Source organism: Scyliorhinus canicula, chromosome 6 (genome assembly GCF_902713615.1).
Source record: "Scyliorhinus canicula chromosome 6, sScyCan1.1, whole genome shotgun sequence".
Lineage (NCBI taxonomy): Eukaryota > Metazoa > Chordata > Chondrichthyes > Carcharhiniformes > Scyliorhinidae > Scyliorhinus > Scyliorhinus canicula.
Window position 1 is genome coordinate 159715321 of NC_052151.1, and position 13787 is coordinate 159729107.

Sequence of the window (13787 nt, forward strand, 5' to 3'; positions counted from 1 at the left end):
TGAGGTGGCTCTCATTAATTGTATGGAAATGGGCTTAAGTGGTGATAATTAGTTACTCGCCTCGCTACGGCGAGGTCCCGATCCAGCCTAGAAGAATGGGGCAGTTGCATCACAAACTGTCTGCCGCCTGACGCAGTTCTCGTTTATTGGCCACTCTGGAGCTCTGGATACAGAACACACCAGCGCTGCTTTGTCTTGCCGCGGAGTCTCCTGGGTCGCTCTCTCCAGCAGATTTAATTGCGCGATTCTGGCCTGTTTGTGTCGCTGGCCCTCGCTTCCTTATTACAAAATGATCATGCTTCAGTTTGCCACACAGCCCCGTTGCTTGCTTGCTGGCAGCTATAAATGAAGGAATTTCTGCTCTGTGATTTCACGCCCATAGCGTGTGACTTCAGTATACGATGCACATGACCTGCTCTCTGCCGCCACTTTTGGCTGAAAGGCTCTGTCTATTTTTTAAAAACCTGGTCAGCGTGCTGCCCTCAGGAGGAGGCAGTGTGCCCCACTAGGCTCCGGGCCTGCGCAGTGCTAAATCCGGCTGAGGGGGCACACATGCATGGGAGAGCCAACATTCTTAAAAGCTGGACACGGCTGGCATTTTAAAAGTCGGTCATGGCGGTTCGGCACTTCTTCCCGCTCTGCGACCAATCGGTCAGCGACTCTCCCACCACTCCCCCTGAAACCCACGTACTGGGGTAAAGGATAACTATTCAATCTGGCAGAAAATGGTAACTGGGCTACAACAAGGACTAATATTGGGACCACTGTTGTTCACACTTTAGATTGATTTAGAATTTAGAATCAAAATCACAATGGCTGGGATCATCTGATCCCACCAACCATCGGAATTTTCTGGGTCCTGCCAAAACACAGCTGGGAAATTCTGACCTGTATTAGGGTTTTAGGATCAATAGTGGCTGTGGAAATAGAGGCAAGATGTTGTGGTTTTTCCCAACACTGCCCAACAAGCTGTTTCCTCTCCATGGCCCCAACTCCCAGTCATTTTCTGGGAGGCCGGCTTAAATGTCGAACAGCTGCTCACCTACAAGTGAGATGTAGTTTGTTAACTCAATTAAAAGACCAATAAGGATTATCGATCAGGGACAATTGGAATTTTCCCTTCCAAAATGGTGGCCCGGCAGCTGTGGCCATGTCTTTTCTTCCGTTCTATACAAAGCATTCAAAGAGTATGTGAGAATTTTAACGAAGCAATCGGGAGTAGAAAACAAGGAAGGTCGGGGCACTTAATGTGCAGAGGGTTAAATGTCAGTTTCCTGATGTTGGAATGAGAGTTGGGAATTAATTTGGTGGCGGATTAAAGATAGTTAATGATTCCCGAAGCAGCGGGAGCCTACCTTTGATGTATTAGCATGTCATACATACTCATTAAAAGACATAGGGCAGGATTTGCTGTTCGGGAGACCAAGTTCTACAGCCAGTGTGGTGAATCATAATAGCATAATTCACACTGTTATCACACATGTTGTACCATGCCCCTGTAAGCTCGGCACACGAGCAGTTGAGCGGCTCTGCCCGAGGGGGAAGTGTACTGGGAATGTACGGAAGTTTGTACTGGGCTCCACCCTTGACTCCGCCCATGACTCCTCCCCCCCCACTGGTTGTATAAAGCTTGGCAGTCGGAGCCTGCCTGCCAGTTCATCTAGAGTTCATCTCGTCACAGACAGGCTGTTGTAAGACGATTAAAACCACTGTTCACTTCTAACCTCGTGTCGCGTGAATTGATGGTCTCATCAGCCAGCATAGAATCACTCCCCCGCTGGCTCTAGGAGAGATGTCCAGAGTGATTTCCTTGCCAGGCAAATTTATGCATGGCAGATATCTCGCAGGCTTCCGCTGGAATCCCAGAATCGGCTGCCATCGCTGGAATCCCAGAATCCCGCGAGCTCCCACCTATTCATACATATGCATGGCAAGGGAGAGGGAATCGCTCCTGGGTGCCACTTCTAGTGCCAGCTCAGATCAGGAGCGATTCTGCTCCAGTGGGAGAATTTATTCTCTGACCGGGGTCTCTGATATGGGGTCTCTACTGGGCATCTCTGTATGGGGTCTCCCTAAACGGGGTGGGGGGCGGGGTTCTCAGATATGGGAGTCTCTGATAATGGGGTTTCTGATGTGGGGGTCTCTGATATAGGGGTCTGAAGGGAGGTCTCATTTGGGGGGTCTGATGGGGGGTCATGATAGGCTGGGGGGTGGGGTGGGTAGGGTTTGCATTGCAGAGGGCGTGCCCTACAATGGACATTGTGGGCACCTACATTACATACTTAGCCCCTTTTTAAATGCGGCCCGCAGGGTCCACTGGGTCAAGGCCGCATTTAAAAATACTTGCACCAATCCCGCATGAATTCTGGCCGAGAGGGCTGGAGCACCTCGAGGGCATGGAGAATCGGGTTTCCAGCCCATTAATCGGATGCAAATGGGTTCAAATCGTCTCACTTGCGCAGGGAATATAGCCCTCTGCCGCCATCGGTGGGGGACTGGAGTATCAGAATGGGAAAGGCGCCTGGCGGCAATCTCATTTTAAGCTCGTCACTCGATTCTCCAGTGCATCGGGAACCCTGCTACTATGAGCGGGCAGCGGAGAATCCACCCCATGATCTTCAGATTAAATAGTACCTTTGTGATTAAATTAGAGCAAAGACAAGACACATACTTTCAGGTTCATATTACAAACAGAAAATGTGGGGCGAGATTCTACGATCCTGGGGCTAAGTGTTGGCGCCGTCGTAAATGACGGACCGTTTTACGGCAGCATTTTTCATCTGGCCCCCAGGATCAGCGATCCTGCGCCGTGCAATGGGCTAGCAAGGCACTGTAGAACCTCATGCTGCTCCAGCTGCCGATATGGGCATCAGGACGGGCACCGCGGGTCCGCGCATGCGCGCCACGGCTGGCGCGAGTTCCAACAGCCGGCGTAAGATCGCGCATGTGCATGGGTTGCCGTCTCCTTGCCGGCCCTGACACAACATGGTGGAGACCTACAGGGGCCTGGCGCAGAGGAACATAGGCCCCCACCATGATAAGCCCGCCCACCAATCGGTAGGCCCCGATCGCGGGCCAGGCCACCGTGAAGGCCAGCCCCAGAATCGGATTCCTCCCCCCCTCCCCCCCCCCACCAAGCCTCCCCCTGCATCATGAGCTCCAAGGTCCCACCGGGTAGGACCACATGAGAATGACGCCGGCGGGTCTCGGCCCAACTCGACGGGCACTCGGCCATTCGCGGCCCCTAACCGGCGCTGGTCCGACCGCGCCAGCGGCAATGGCGGCGATTCTCTGTTTGCCGGAGAATCGGCGGACCGACATCAGAGCAGCGTCGTGTGATTCGCACCCCCCCCCCCCCCCCCGGCGATTCACCGACCTGGCGCGGGGCCGGAGAATTCCACACGTGGTCTGGCAGTGTCTGCGGAGAGAGAATAGAAACATAGAACACACAGTGCAGAAGGAGGCCATTCGGCCCATCGAGTCTGCACTGACCCACTTAAGTCCTCACTTTCACCCTATCCCCGTAACCCAATAACTCCTAACCTTTTTGGTCACTATGGGCAATTTATCATGGCCAATCCACATAACCTGCATGTCTTTGGTCTCTGGGAGGAAACCGGGGCACCCGGAGGAAACCCACACAGACAAGGGGAGAACCTGCAGACTCCGCACAGACAGTGACCCAGCAGGGAATCGAACCTGGGACCCTGGTGCTGTGAAGCCACAGTGCTAATCACTTGTGCTACCGTGCTGCGGTAGTTAACGTTAACGTTTCAAGTCCATGTGACACTGTTACAGAATTCCAGGTTAGAAATGTAATAGATTGTATAGTAGGAGAAGGAGTGGAGGAGGTGGGGCAGAATGGAAGGTCAGGGATAGGTCGGAGCTCAGGAGAGTTTGACAAAGATGTCATGGACATAAGACATAGGGGGTGTTAATGGTGGCGTCAAGGACTGAAGAAAAGCTAATAGTAGCATAAAGGTGAGGGTGAATGGGCGGGATGTTGTGTTGCGGCAAACCAAGAAAACTAAAAAAGGAAAAGGGGTCAAGATGGAGGGGAAAGTTCACAATCTACAGCCGTTGAACTCAATGTTGAATCCAGAAGGCTATAATATGCCTGATTGGAAAATGATGTGTTGTTCTTCCAGTTTACAGTGGCCAATACTGGAGCATTACAGCAGATCAAAGATGGCCAGGTGGGCTTGAGAGCAAGAGTGGAAATAGAAATTGACTGAAAGGCTGAAGTCATGCTTGCAGAGGGAGCAAAGCTGTTCTGCATAGCGCTCACCTAGTCTGCATTTAGTCTCCCCGATGTAGAGGAGACCACAGTGGGGGCAGAGAATTTCCACACATTATATTCCATCTGTCCCTTTTTGCCCTCGCCCACCCAATTAACCTAAATCTTTCACTTTGCAAACTCTTCAGCCAGAATCTTACCAAATCAGTTTGTCACACCGCAGGGACTGATATAGGTTCTGAGCCCACATGGATAGGGGTTGATATTTTATCTGCATCAACTAATTAAAAGGAAGCGACTGAGACTGCCATCCAATTGAGGAAAATTGTCAATCTCTTAAAACAGTAAAAGGAAGAAAGCACCTCCATGTTGAGGCACCCTTGAAGGCCAGGCAAATTTCTTTTCATGTGCTAGGGCTCAACAGGCAGGCCTCAGAGATCAGAAACCACCAGCCATCACCTTAGATCTATGGGAGAGGTCATTGCTGCTGGGGGCCCCTCCGTGGATCTTGAAGTGATGATAAAGGAATCCCCTTCCTGGGAACCCATGGGAGGCTGCTATGACTTATTTGGCAGTCTCTCCATGTGATGGTGGCTCATTTTGATGGTGTTAAATTGTCAACAGGGCATGGGAAATGGTCATTTATTGGCCAATGGATGGACGAGCCACTGCAATTTGACCTGAGGCGGTAGGAAGACATCAGGCTCCCCTCCTAATCTTTTCTGTCATCATTTTATAAAGTCTCCTGCTCCCTGGTCCATCTCCAGAGCATTAGTAAAATTTAGGATTTAGTGTCCTCCCAAAAGCTTACTTTATAACCTAGCTTTCTATCATCTGCAAATATGGATATATTGGCCCCTTCATCTAAATCATTAATGTAGTTGGATTTGGATTGGTTTATTGTCACGTGTACAGAGGTACAGTGAAAAGTATTGTTCTGCATGCAGCACAAACAGATCATTCCATACATGAAAAGAAAATACGTAATAGGGAAGACATAAAATACACAATGTAAATATATAGACACAGGCATCGGGTGAAGCATACAGGCGTGTGGTACTACTCAGTGGAGAAGATGTGTGAAGAGATCAGATCAGTCCATTAGTCCATCAGTCCATAAGAGTCAGGAGTCTGGTAAAAGCTGTGAAGAAGCAGTTTTTGAATCTGTTAGTGCGTGTTCTCAGACTTTAGTATCTCCTGTACAATGGAATAAGTTGGAAGAGTGAGTAAGCCAAGTGGAAGGGGTCTTTGATTATACTGCCCGCTTTCCCCAGGCAGCGGGAGGTGTAGGCAGAGTCAATGGCTGGGAGGCAGGTTTGTGGGATGGACTGGGCAGTGTTCACAACTCTCTGAAGTTTCTTACAGTCTTGGGCTGAGTAATTGCCGTACCAGGCTGTGATGCAGCCAGGTAGGATGCTTTCTATGGTGCACCTGTAAAAGTTGATAAGTATAGCTGCTGTTGTACTTTCTTGGTCATAAGCAGTTGAGATTCCAACACTGACCCTTCAGCGACTTCTTGTAACAGCCTACCAACATAAAAAAGACTTGTTTATTCCTATTCACTGGGATTTTCCAGTCTCGCCAGAAACTCTCAACCAAATTCAATGGACTTTTAGCTGCTCTCCATATTTTCCGGTCCCACCTGAAGCAATTCCTACCACAAACAGAACCAGAAAATCCCACCATCTATGCACTGTCCTTTAGCCAATCCTCTATCCATGTTAATATATTCCTCCCAATTTTCATGACTCCTTGGACTGGGTGGTACGGACGTGCACTGTGTACATTTTCAATGGGAGCACATAAAATATGAGGGGCAGCCAGGTCATCACCTACCAACCCCCTTCCACCGACCCCGAGTTGTCTCCCATTGTACTGTAAGTGGATGGGTGCTGAAATCAGCAGCAAGCCTGCCAATAAATAATTGAGCTTCTTATCAAGCAAATTGACCCACATATTATGCTGCCCACCTGCTGGGAATGCAGAGCAGCCAGCTATCTGATTATCCGGCAGTTCTATATGTTTGGTCTTCCTCCTGAGATAGGGGCAGTGGTGGTCCTGTCTTACAGCAATTAATGAAGCTCCCAGTGTTAAATCTAGCCGTTAGGGTCATGGGCAGGCTGTTCCCAGCGCCGGTGTGAAACATGGCACCTAATTACGTTCAGTCCCACATCTTGCAATCTACGAGCACTATCCAAACTGTTTCTGCCTTTCTATGTATCTTGATCTCCTGTGTGACCATCAGATTCCTTCCTAACTCTTTTCAGTGTGCCTGAGCAGCAAGCAGTTCACCTTCCACCTTGTGGCTTTTTCTGCCTCCATGCCTCTGCATCTCTTGGCTTTGCTTTCCTATCCGCTTTCATTTCACTGAATGACACTTTTGAGGATATTATCAAACTAAAATATCTGTCACTCGCACTCATCAAATGAGGCTTCATTGAATTGCCAATGAAACACATCCGATCATCCACTGAAAGAAGTGGTTTTGTTTTATTCCATTGAAATGACTGGTCTCTGAGGAATTAACAAGCTTTTGTTCCATGACAACAGCAATAAGGGTGATGGATTTATAATGATATCTCACTCACTCCGTTTCAAACGCACTCCAGAAATAGGTGGTGCATATCAATAGCTTATTTCGTTTTATTTAGCACCATATTGCAATTCACTAATCTCTCAGTATGTTTTATTGATGGCGATGTATTTTCCAAATTTCTGCAATATAACAATCCCAGTCGGATACAGCAGTTAAGCCAAAATAAATGCAAGGTTTTTGATGGAATCAGTGCAGATGATCACCTTCTGATTTGCATTGAAGGTTATTTCACAACTGATTGTGACTGTCAAATCCAATGTATAATTAAAATCTGCAGCAGTTTTTCATTCTCCCCTTCTATTTGACCCACGCAGGAGAACTGGGAACAACCACGTAGGGAAATTCAACATTCAGCAAATCATTTTAAACCATACAGCAAACCGAGATATCTGCTGAGCTGAAGTCAACATTCTCGAAGCTTGTACCAAGAAACACAATATTGGATAAGGGCCAGTTGGTCAGTGCCTGTACATAGAGTAGATGTTATTACACTTTAGGGTTTTCATGCTGGATATAAAAGAAAACTTGCATTTATATAGCACCTTTCATGACATCAAGTCACCCCAAATATCAGGGGCCCAGAAACAGCAGTGAGATAAATGAAAAGATTATCAGTTTGTTTTAGTGATGATTATGAGGTCAGGATACAATTCTCCTGCTTTTCTTTGATTAGTACCTTAGTGCTTTTCAATACACCTTGCAATAATTATATTATAGATGCAGCTTGAACTCAGAGTCAGTGCAACTTTATACCATACTGAGGTGGACTCGGGCTCTGCAGTCTGCTTTGCTTTGGAGTCAGTTCACACGTCACATCCAATCCACACAGTTCAGGATCCATGTAGAGTTTCGCACTGATACAGCACTTTGTGAAGGGTATTACTTCCGCAAATTCACTGAGAGAGATGACAAATAAAAGGAAATGCGAGAACGGTGCATAATTGGAGTGACACATCTGACAGTGTATCCTGACTTAAAGAGCATCCAGACAATTGTCTACAGTGACTGCTTAAAGAGTGTTCTGCCGATAAATCAATAGGTCAGACCCCAATTTGTCTATCAACAGCACTGAATTATGGAACCTCAAAATCATACAGCAGAGAGGTCCCCAAGATAATAACTACATACAGGCAAGAATGTTCCAGGAATCTGACACTTGCTGATGATGAAGTATTCACTTTACACCTCCAGCAAATAAGAAATGCTGCATTCAGTCTTTTATTTTTTTATAAAATTCACTTTATTGGAAAAACAATTGTACAAAATTAATGCTCTTTTATAAGCATCAAAGCTGCTTTTAAATTTCAAAAAAAGTACAAGCCATTTACTCATGATTTTTTTCTCCAAATTTACACTATACATACACAGTCTGAACTATATAAAAGAGTTTCTGTGTACAAAATTTATATATATTTCCAATGAATTTACATTTAATAATAGAGACTGAAAGCTTAAAAATAATGTCCGACGTGTTGTAAATTGTTATTGTTCAGACCCCAAGCAATGAACAGATTACTATGGTGCAAATATAAAAGACATTGCCACAATTCACCATTTGATTGTATATTCAACATTTTAGTCATAAGGATACAGTGTACTTGCATTTATCCAAGCAAATATATGTGGAGAAAATAATCTGTTTCATTGTTGGCTTAAATTATTGGTGCATAATCTGACCTGTCCACAAGCACAAGAAGAAATGGGCCAGTTACTCAGTGTGGCAAAGGAAAGAAAGTACAAAATGATACTCAAGCGATACAGTTGAGTGAGGAGGCTTTCTCAAAGCAGTTTTATTTAGTTGGGTTCTCAAGTGTTCTGGGCTGTGTGTTAGTGCTAAGCAAATTTGCTAACCATGCTGATCCTGTGAGAAGAGTTTTCCTGTTGAATTTGATAAGAGAGAGTCTCAAACATTCCACTACTGCCCAGTAACTTTTGAAGTGGTGTTCAATGATGCTGGGCATACAAAAAAAACACAGAAGCTCAGGATCATTGCATGCATTCTTCAACACTAAGACACAGATTTTGTTTCATCCTTGTTGGTTGACTGTAAAATCATTTATTTCATCCGACTCTGTCTGATGAATATTTTAAAGGCGAAACACTTTGGGTAATTCTCCAAATGTTTCAAATCATGACAAATAAATGGAGCATCATGCCTGGTACTTTGGTTCATATATGTTCAGCTCTAAGCAGTTAACTCCTGCTATTAATAAGTCTAAACCTGAACAGTACTCGGTTACATTACACACACAACATTTTAGTTAATTAAATAAGAAGTCACAAGTTGAAAATTAATCTAAACCTGCTGGATCACACATCTTAAGCAATCACAAATTGCTGAGAATCAGTTCAAAATTTGTGCAGCATAAATAAGAAAAGAAAGTGCGGAATGAAGAGGAAAACTTCAATTTACTTGAACAGCGTGTACACTTTGTGGGATTAGAAAGGCCTAGGAAGTGCAGGAAAGAGCACTTAAACATAATTGAACTTTCTGAAATGCAAATGGTAACTGCTGGAAATGTAGCAGGTTCACCAACATTTGAGAGAAACAAAGAGGTCAATGTTCTGGCGGGGAACCTACAAGATAGGCTATATGGAGAAGTGCAATCTGGAGAAATACCTGCTCTGAGCATCCCATTGTGCATTTTGAAGCACTTTATACTCTTAGTTCAGATTTCTAGCATGCGTAGGGCGCGATCTTCCGGCTGTTCGCCCCAGCGGGATCATGCGGTCCCGCCAATGGCACCTCCCCAACCGCGAGGTTTGCTGGGAACGTGAGGTGGTTTCAATGGGAAACCCCATTGACAGCAGCAGGACCAGAGGATCCCACCATTGACCAACGGCGGGCTGCCTCCCACTGCCGAGAAACACGCCGCGGGGAAGCCAGGAAATCTTGCCGTAGTCTTTCCGTTTGTGACTGAAAAAGGTAATTGAATTACACAGGTTTACATACAACTTGCATCATAGAAAAGGGCCATTTGACCCAACTGATCTATGCCGCTATTTATTAATGCATCCACCCCTCTTCATCTTATCCTATCAGTTAATATTTCTTTATGTGGTTATCTCGCTTTTCTTTAAACGCATTAGTCCTCTTTGTTTTAACTAACCCTTGTGTCAGCATTTTCCACATCCTTACCACTCCTTTGGTAAAGAGGTTTATAAGTGATTATCTTATATTTATAATTACTAGGGCAGCATGGTGGCACAGTGGTAGCACTGCAGTCTCATGGCGCCGAGGTCCCAGGTTCGATCTTGGCTCTGGGTCACTGTCCGTGTGCAGTTTGCACGTTCTCCCCGTGTTTGCGTGGGTTTCACCCCCACAACCCAAAGGTTGTGCAAGGTAGGTGGATTGAACACGCTAAAATTGCCCCTTAATTGGAAAAAATGAATTGGGTATCTAAATTTATTAAAAAATATATATTTATAATTAACCTAGTTTTAGTCTCTCCTACATTATCTATGCCTACCCTGTCAAACTCCTTCATCATTGAAAAGAATTCCATTTGGACAACACCCCCTCTCAGCCCCCACCACGATCTCTTTTCTAGAGAAAAGAGCCCCAGTGTTTTCTGCACAAGGATAACCACTCAGTTCTGCTATCATCCTGAGGAGAATTTTTTCACTACTTCAGTACCTCTTCTATAATATAGATATGAGAAGATATTTGGGGTGGTAGAAGATATCTATCAATTTATAACTGGAACTTTAATTTCATATTTATTCATATTAGTACAGCAATATTTTAATACTTTGAATTAATTTGACTTATGTTCTACCCAATCTACCTTTTCAAATTAGATTTTAATAGAGATTTTGCATGGGCTCATGATTTTTAGAAAGTCCTTTTAGCCGCCTGGTATTTCTTCAGTGAAACCTAGCTTTCCACTGGATTGCAATGATATTGTGTGTTACGATGATGGAGAAAAAAACCATGGAACATATAATGCTGATCGATTGAAGGTGATCTCACAAGGCACAGCATAACGTGGTCCTCAGTCTGTTTCTGAATCAGAACTGAGAATTTCCGTGCAGGTTCTTGTTAGGGAGGATAACAAAGGCAGTTTTAAGGGACTTATGTTTGTATTGGTAAAAAATTAGAAATAATTTTAAGTGGGTTTAATTTAGTGTTTCTGTGTAAGAAAGAGTAAACCTATAGTTAGATGCTGGTGTCACTGCCAAGGTGCTCCGGGGCAATGCCAAGGTGCCAGGCGGGCAGTTCCCATATTCCAGGATGAGTGCCAGGGTACCACCCTGCCCTGTCCATGACCACCCATGGGCCTCAACTCCCCAGTGAGACCACCCCCGAGGTGCCACCACGACTGATTCATACTTTTGTGAACCAGAACCAAACGGCGTCCAGTTGAAGCCTTGCTGGCAAGGCTGGTGAATCCTGGGCCCCGGGTGAATTTGGGGAGCACATATTTAAATAAACCAAATGTGCCTGAATCTCACCCAGCGAGAGCAAGGTCTAGATTGAGACACGCCGCCAGATGCCGTTGAATCTTGCAAGACGTTTCGAGCGTAGCAAATCCCGATGAAGGCCTTTTGCGAGATTCAACGGCCTCATTGCGATTCGGGGCAATGAGGGCGCTGAATCGTGCCTTAGAGAAATGAAAATAGGTTTCAAAGAAGCCTAAGGTTAAAGGTACTAGAACAAATAACTGTTCAGTAAAGACAAGCAGAGCTGAGAAGAAGATAGAAGAGCAGAAGATCACCAGAAAGATAAAAGTTTTGGGAGATTTTACCACAGTTTGAGGGACATTATTTGAAATAATCCTGAAAATTGGTGGTTGGATCTTGGAGTTTGTGTTATAGCCTTCAAGACAAAATAAATCCTGAAGAAGGAGGTGTAAAACTTGAAAGTGAAACTTTGATGGCAATAATTGAGGGAAAACATTGTTTAAAAGAACATTTAAAAGTGTGTTGTTTTGGAATTGGAATTTGAAATCACACGTGTGGAAGCCGGAGTTCTGTGAGACAAGGTGGCTCATAGTATAAGAATCATCCAACAGGAGTTTAAGGAAAAATACACAGACATCACTTACTTCCAGAATGTTTCTTACCGCAGCCAGTCTGTGTGTTTAAAGGGACTTTGTGTTACCGAGACCGTTATAGTGTAAGGGCAGCACGGTGACACAGTGGTTAGGACTGCTGCCTCACAATGCCAGGGACCTGGATTCAATTCCAACCTTGGGTGACTGTCTGTATGGAGTTTGTACATTCTCCCTGTGTCTGTATGGGTTTCCTCTGGGTGTTCTGGTTTCCTCTCACAGTCCAAGGAAGGTTAGGTGGATTGGCCATGCTAAATTGCACCTTAGTATCCAAAGGTTAGATGGGGTTACAGGGTTGCGGGTGAGTGGGCCTAGGTAGTGTGCTCTTTCAGAGGGTTGATGCAGACTCGAGGGGCAGAGTGGCCTTCTTCTATACTGTAGGGTTTTTATGTTATACTTTGTAACCCGTGTTAGCTGTAAAATCTGTGTATATTTGTGAAAATAAGGAGGAACGATTGAGTACTGTATCATAATCAAACTTTTCATGTTTAATAAATGTTTTCTTTCTTTAACAGTCCTGTTAACTAGGAATGGTTATTAATTCCTCTATGTATTTTAAAAAAAGTTACTTTCAGGACAGAATTCTCCCAAAAATTGTCATTTTGGGTGCAGAAATCGAAGTGCGCCATGACACAATTTGCTTTGCGATTTTCTCACATCTCTTTTTGGAGGGGTTCCTGATTTTCACTGGCACTGAGAGTGGCATGGTCTCAGTACGCCAGCAAGCTCAGCCTGACAGAAATCGGGTCACCACATTTAAAGGGCATTCCGATCTCAAAGTGGCCGTTCAGGTCCCCACCCCGCTTCACAGAATCACTGGCACTGGCCCCCTGCCAATGGGTCTCCTTTGAGACCCACCCTTCATACTGATACTATTTGCCCAACCTCCAGGTAATCAACACCCTACTATGGGGTCACCCACTGCCCCTTCATGTCCTCTCATGCTTTGCCCCCTTTCAGATACTATCCTCTTGGCAGTGCCACCTGGCATCCTGGCAATGCCAATGTGGCACTGTCAAGTTCACGTGCCAGGGTGAAGTGCCATGTCCCCAACAACTTGAGGGCTCCAATGCCTTCCAAGCCCCCCTTCCCACCCCCAGCATGGTCATTACACCTCGTCTCTGGTGGCGGAGACCAGGGCCAGAATTCTCTTGTCTGTTCCCTGGCGACGGGTTTCTCTGGTCCCATCGGCAGTGCAACCACGCCCATGGGTTTCCTGGCAGAATGGGATTCCTTCAACGGGAATTCCCATCGACAATGGTGGGAACAGAGTATCCCACCACCAGCGGATGGCACTGCGTCCCATTGCCAAGAAACACATGGCAGGAGGGATGGAGAAACCTGCCCCAGTAGTGATTCCCGCCGGCTTCTCGCTGAGCTGGCGGGTGGAGAATACCAGGAGCCTGAAGCTGGCCCAGCATGTTTAAATATGGAATTAAATATGCTAATCTGGTTCATGCCCAGTGAGGGTGTGACCTGATTACGTCTCCAGTGGGGGCATTGCACACTAATCGGCATCCAACGGAAACTCCATTTAGGGGCTTTTCTGCTATTCTCCCGACATAGCAGGATATACACCTGGTACAATGCAGCCAGAGATTCACCCCCATGGGGCTGGATTCTCCACCAGCGGGATTCTCCATTTTGTCGGCGCCCAGGGGTTTCCCGACGGCGTGGGGCTGCCCCACAATGGGAAACCCCATTGACCGGCCGGCGTAACAGAGAATCCAACCGGAGGGTCGGGGCAGAAATCCAGCCCATGGTCTTTTGAGCCAGGGTTCCATTCTGGGATCTTCCCTTCCAGTTATAACATCAACTGGGATTGTAACATTTTCCAGCTTTTAAAGAAAACCCCGGATGCACATGCAAAGGAGATTTCCACAATGTTTCCCTGCAATCA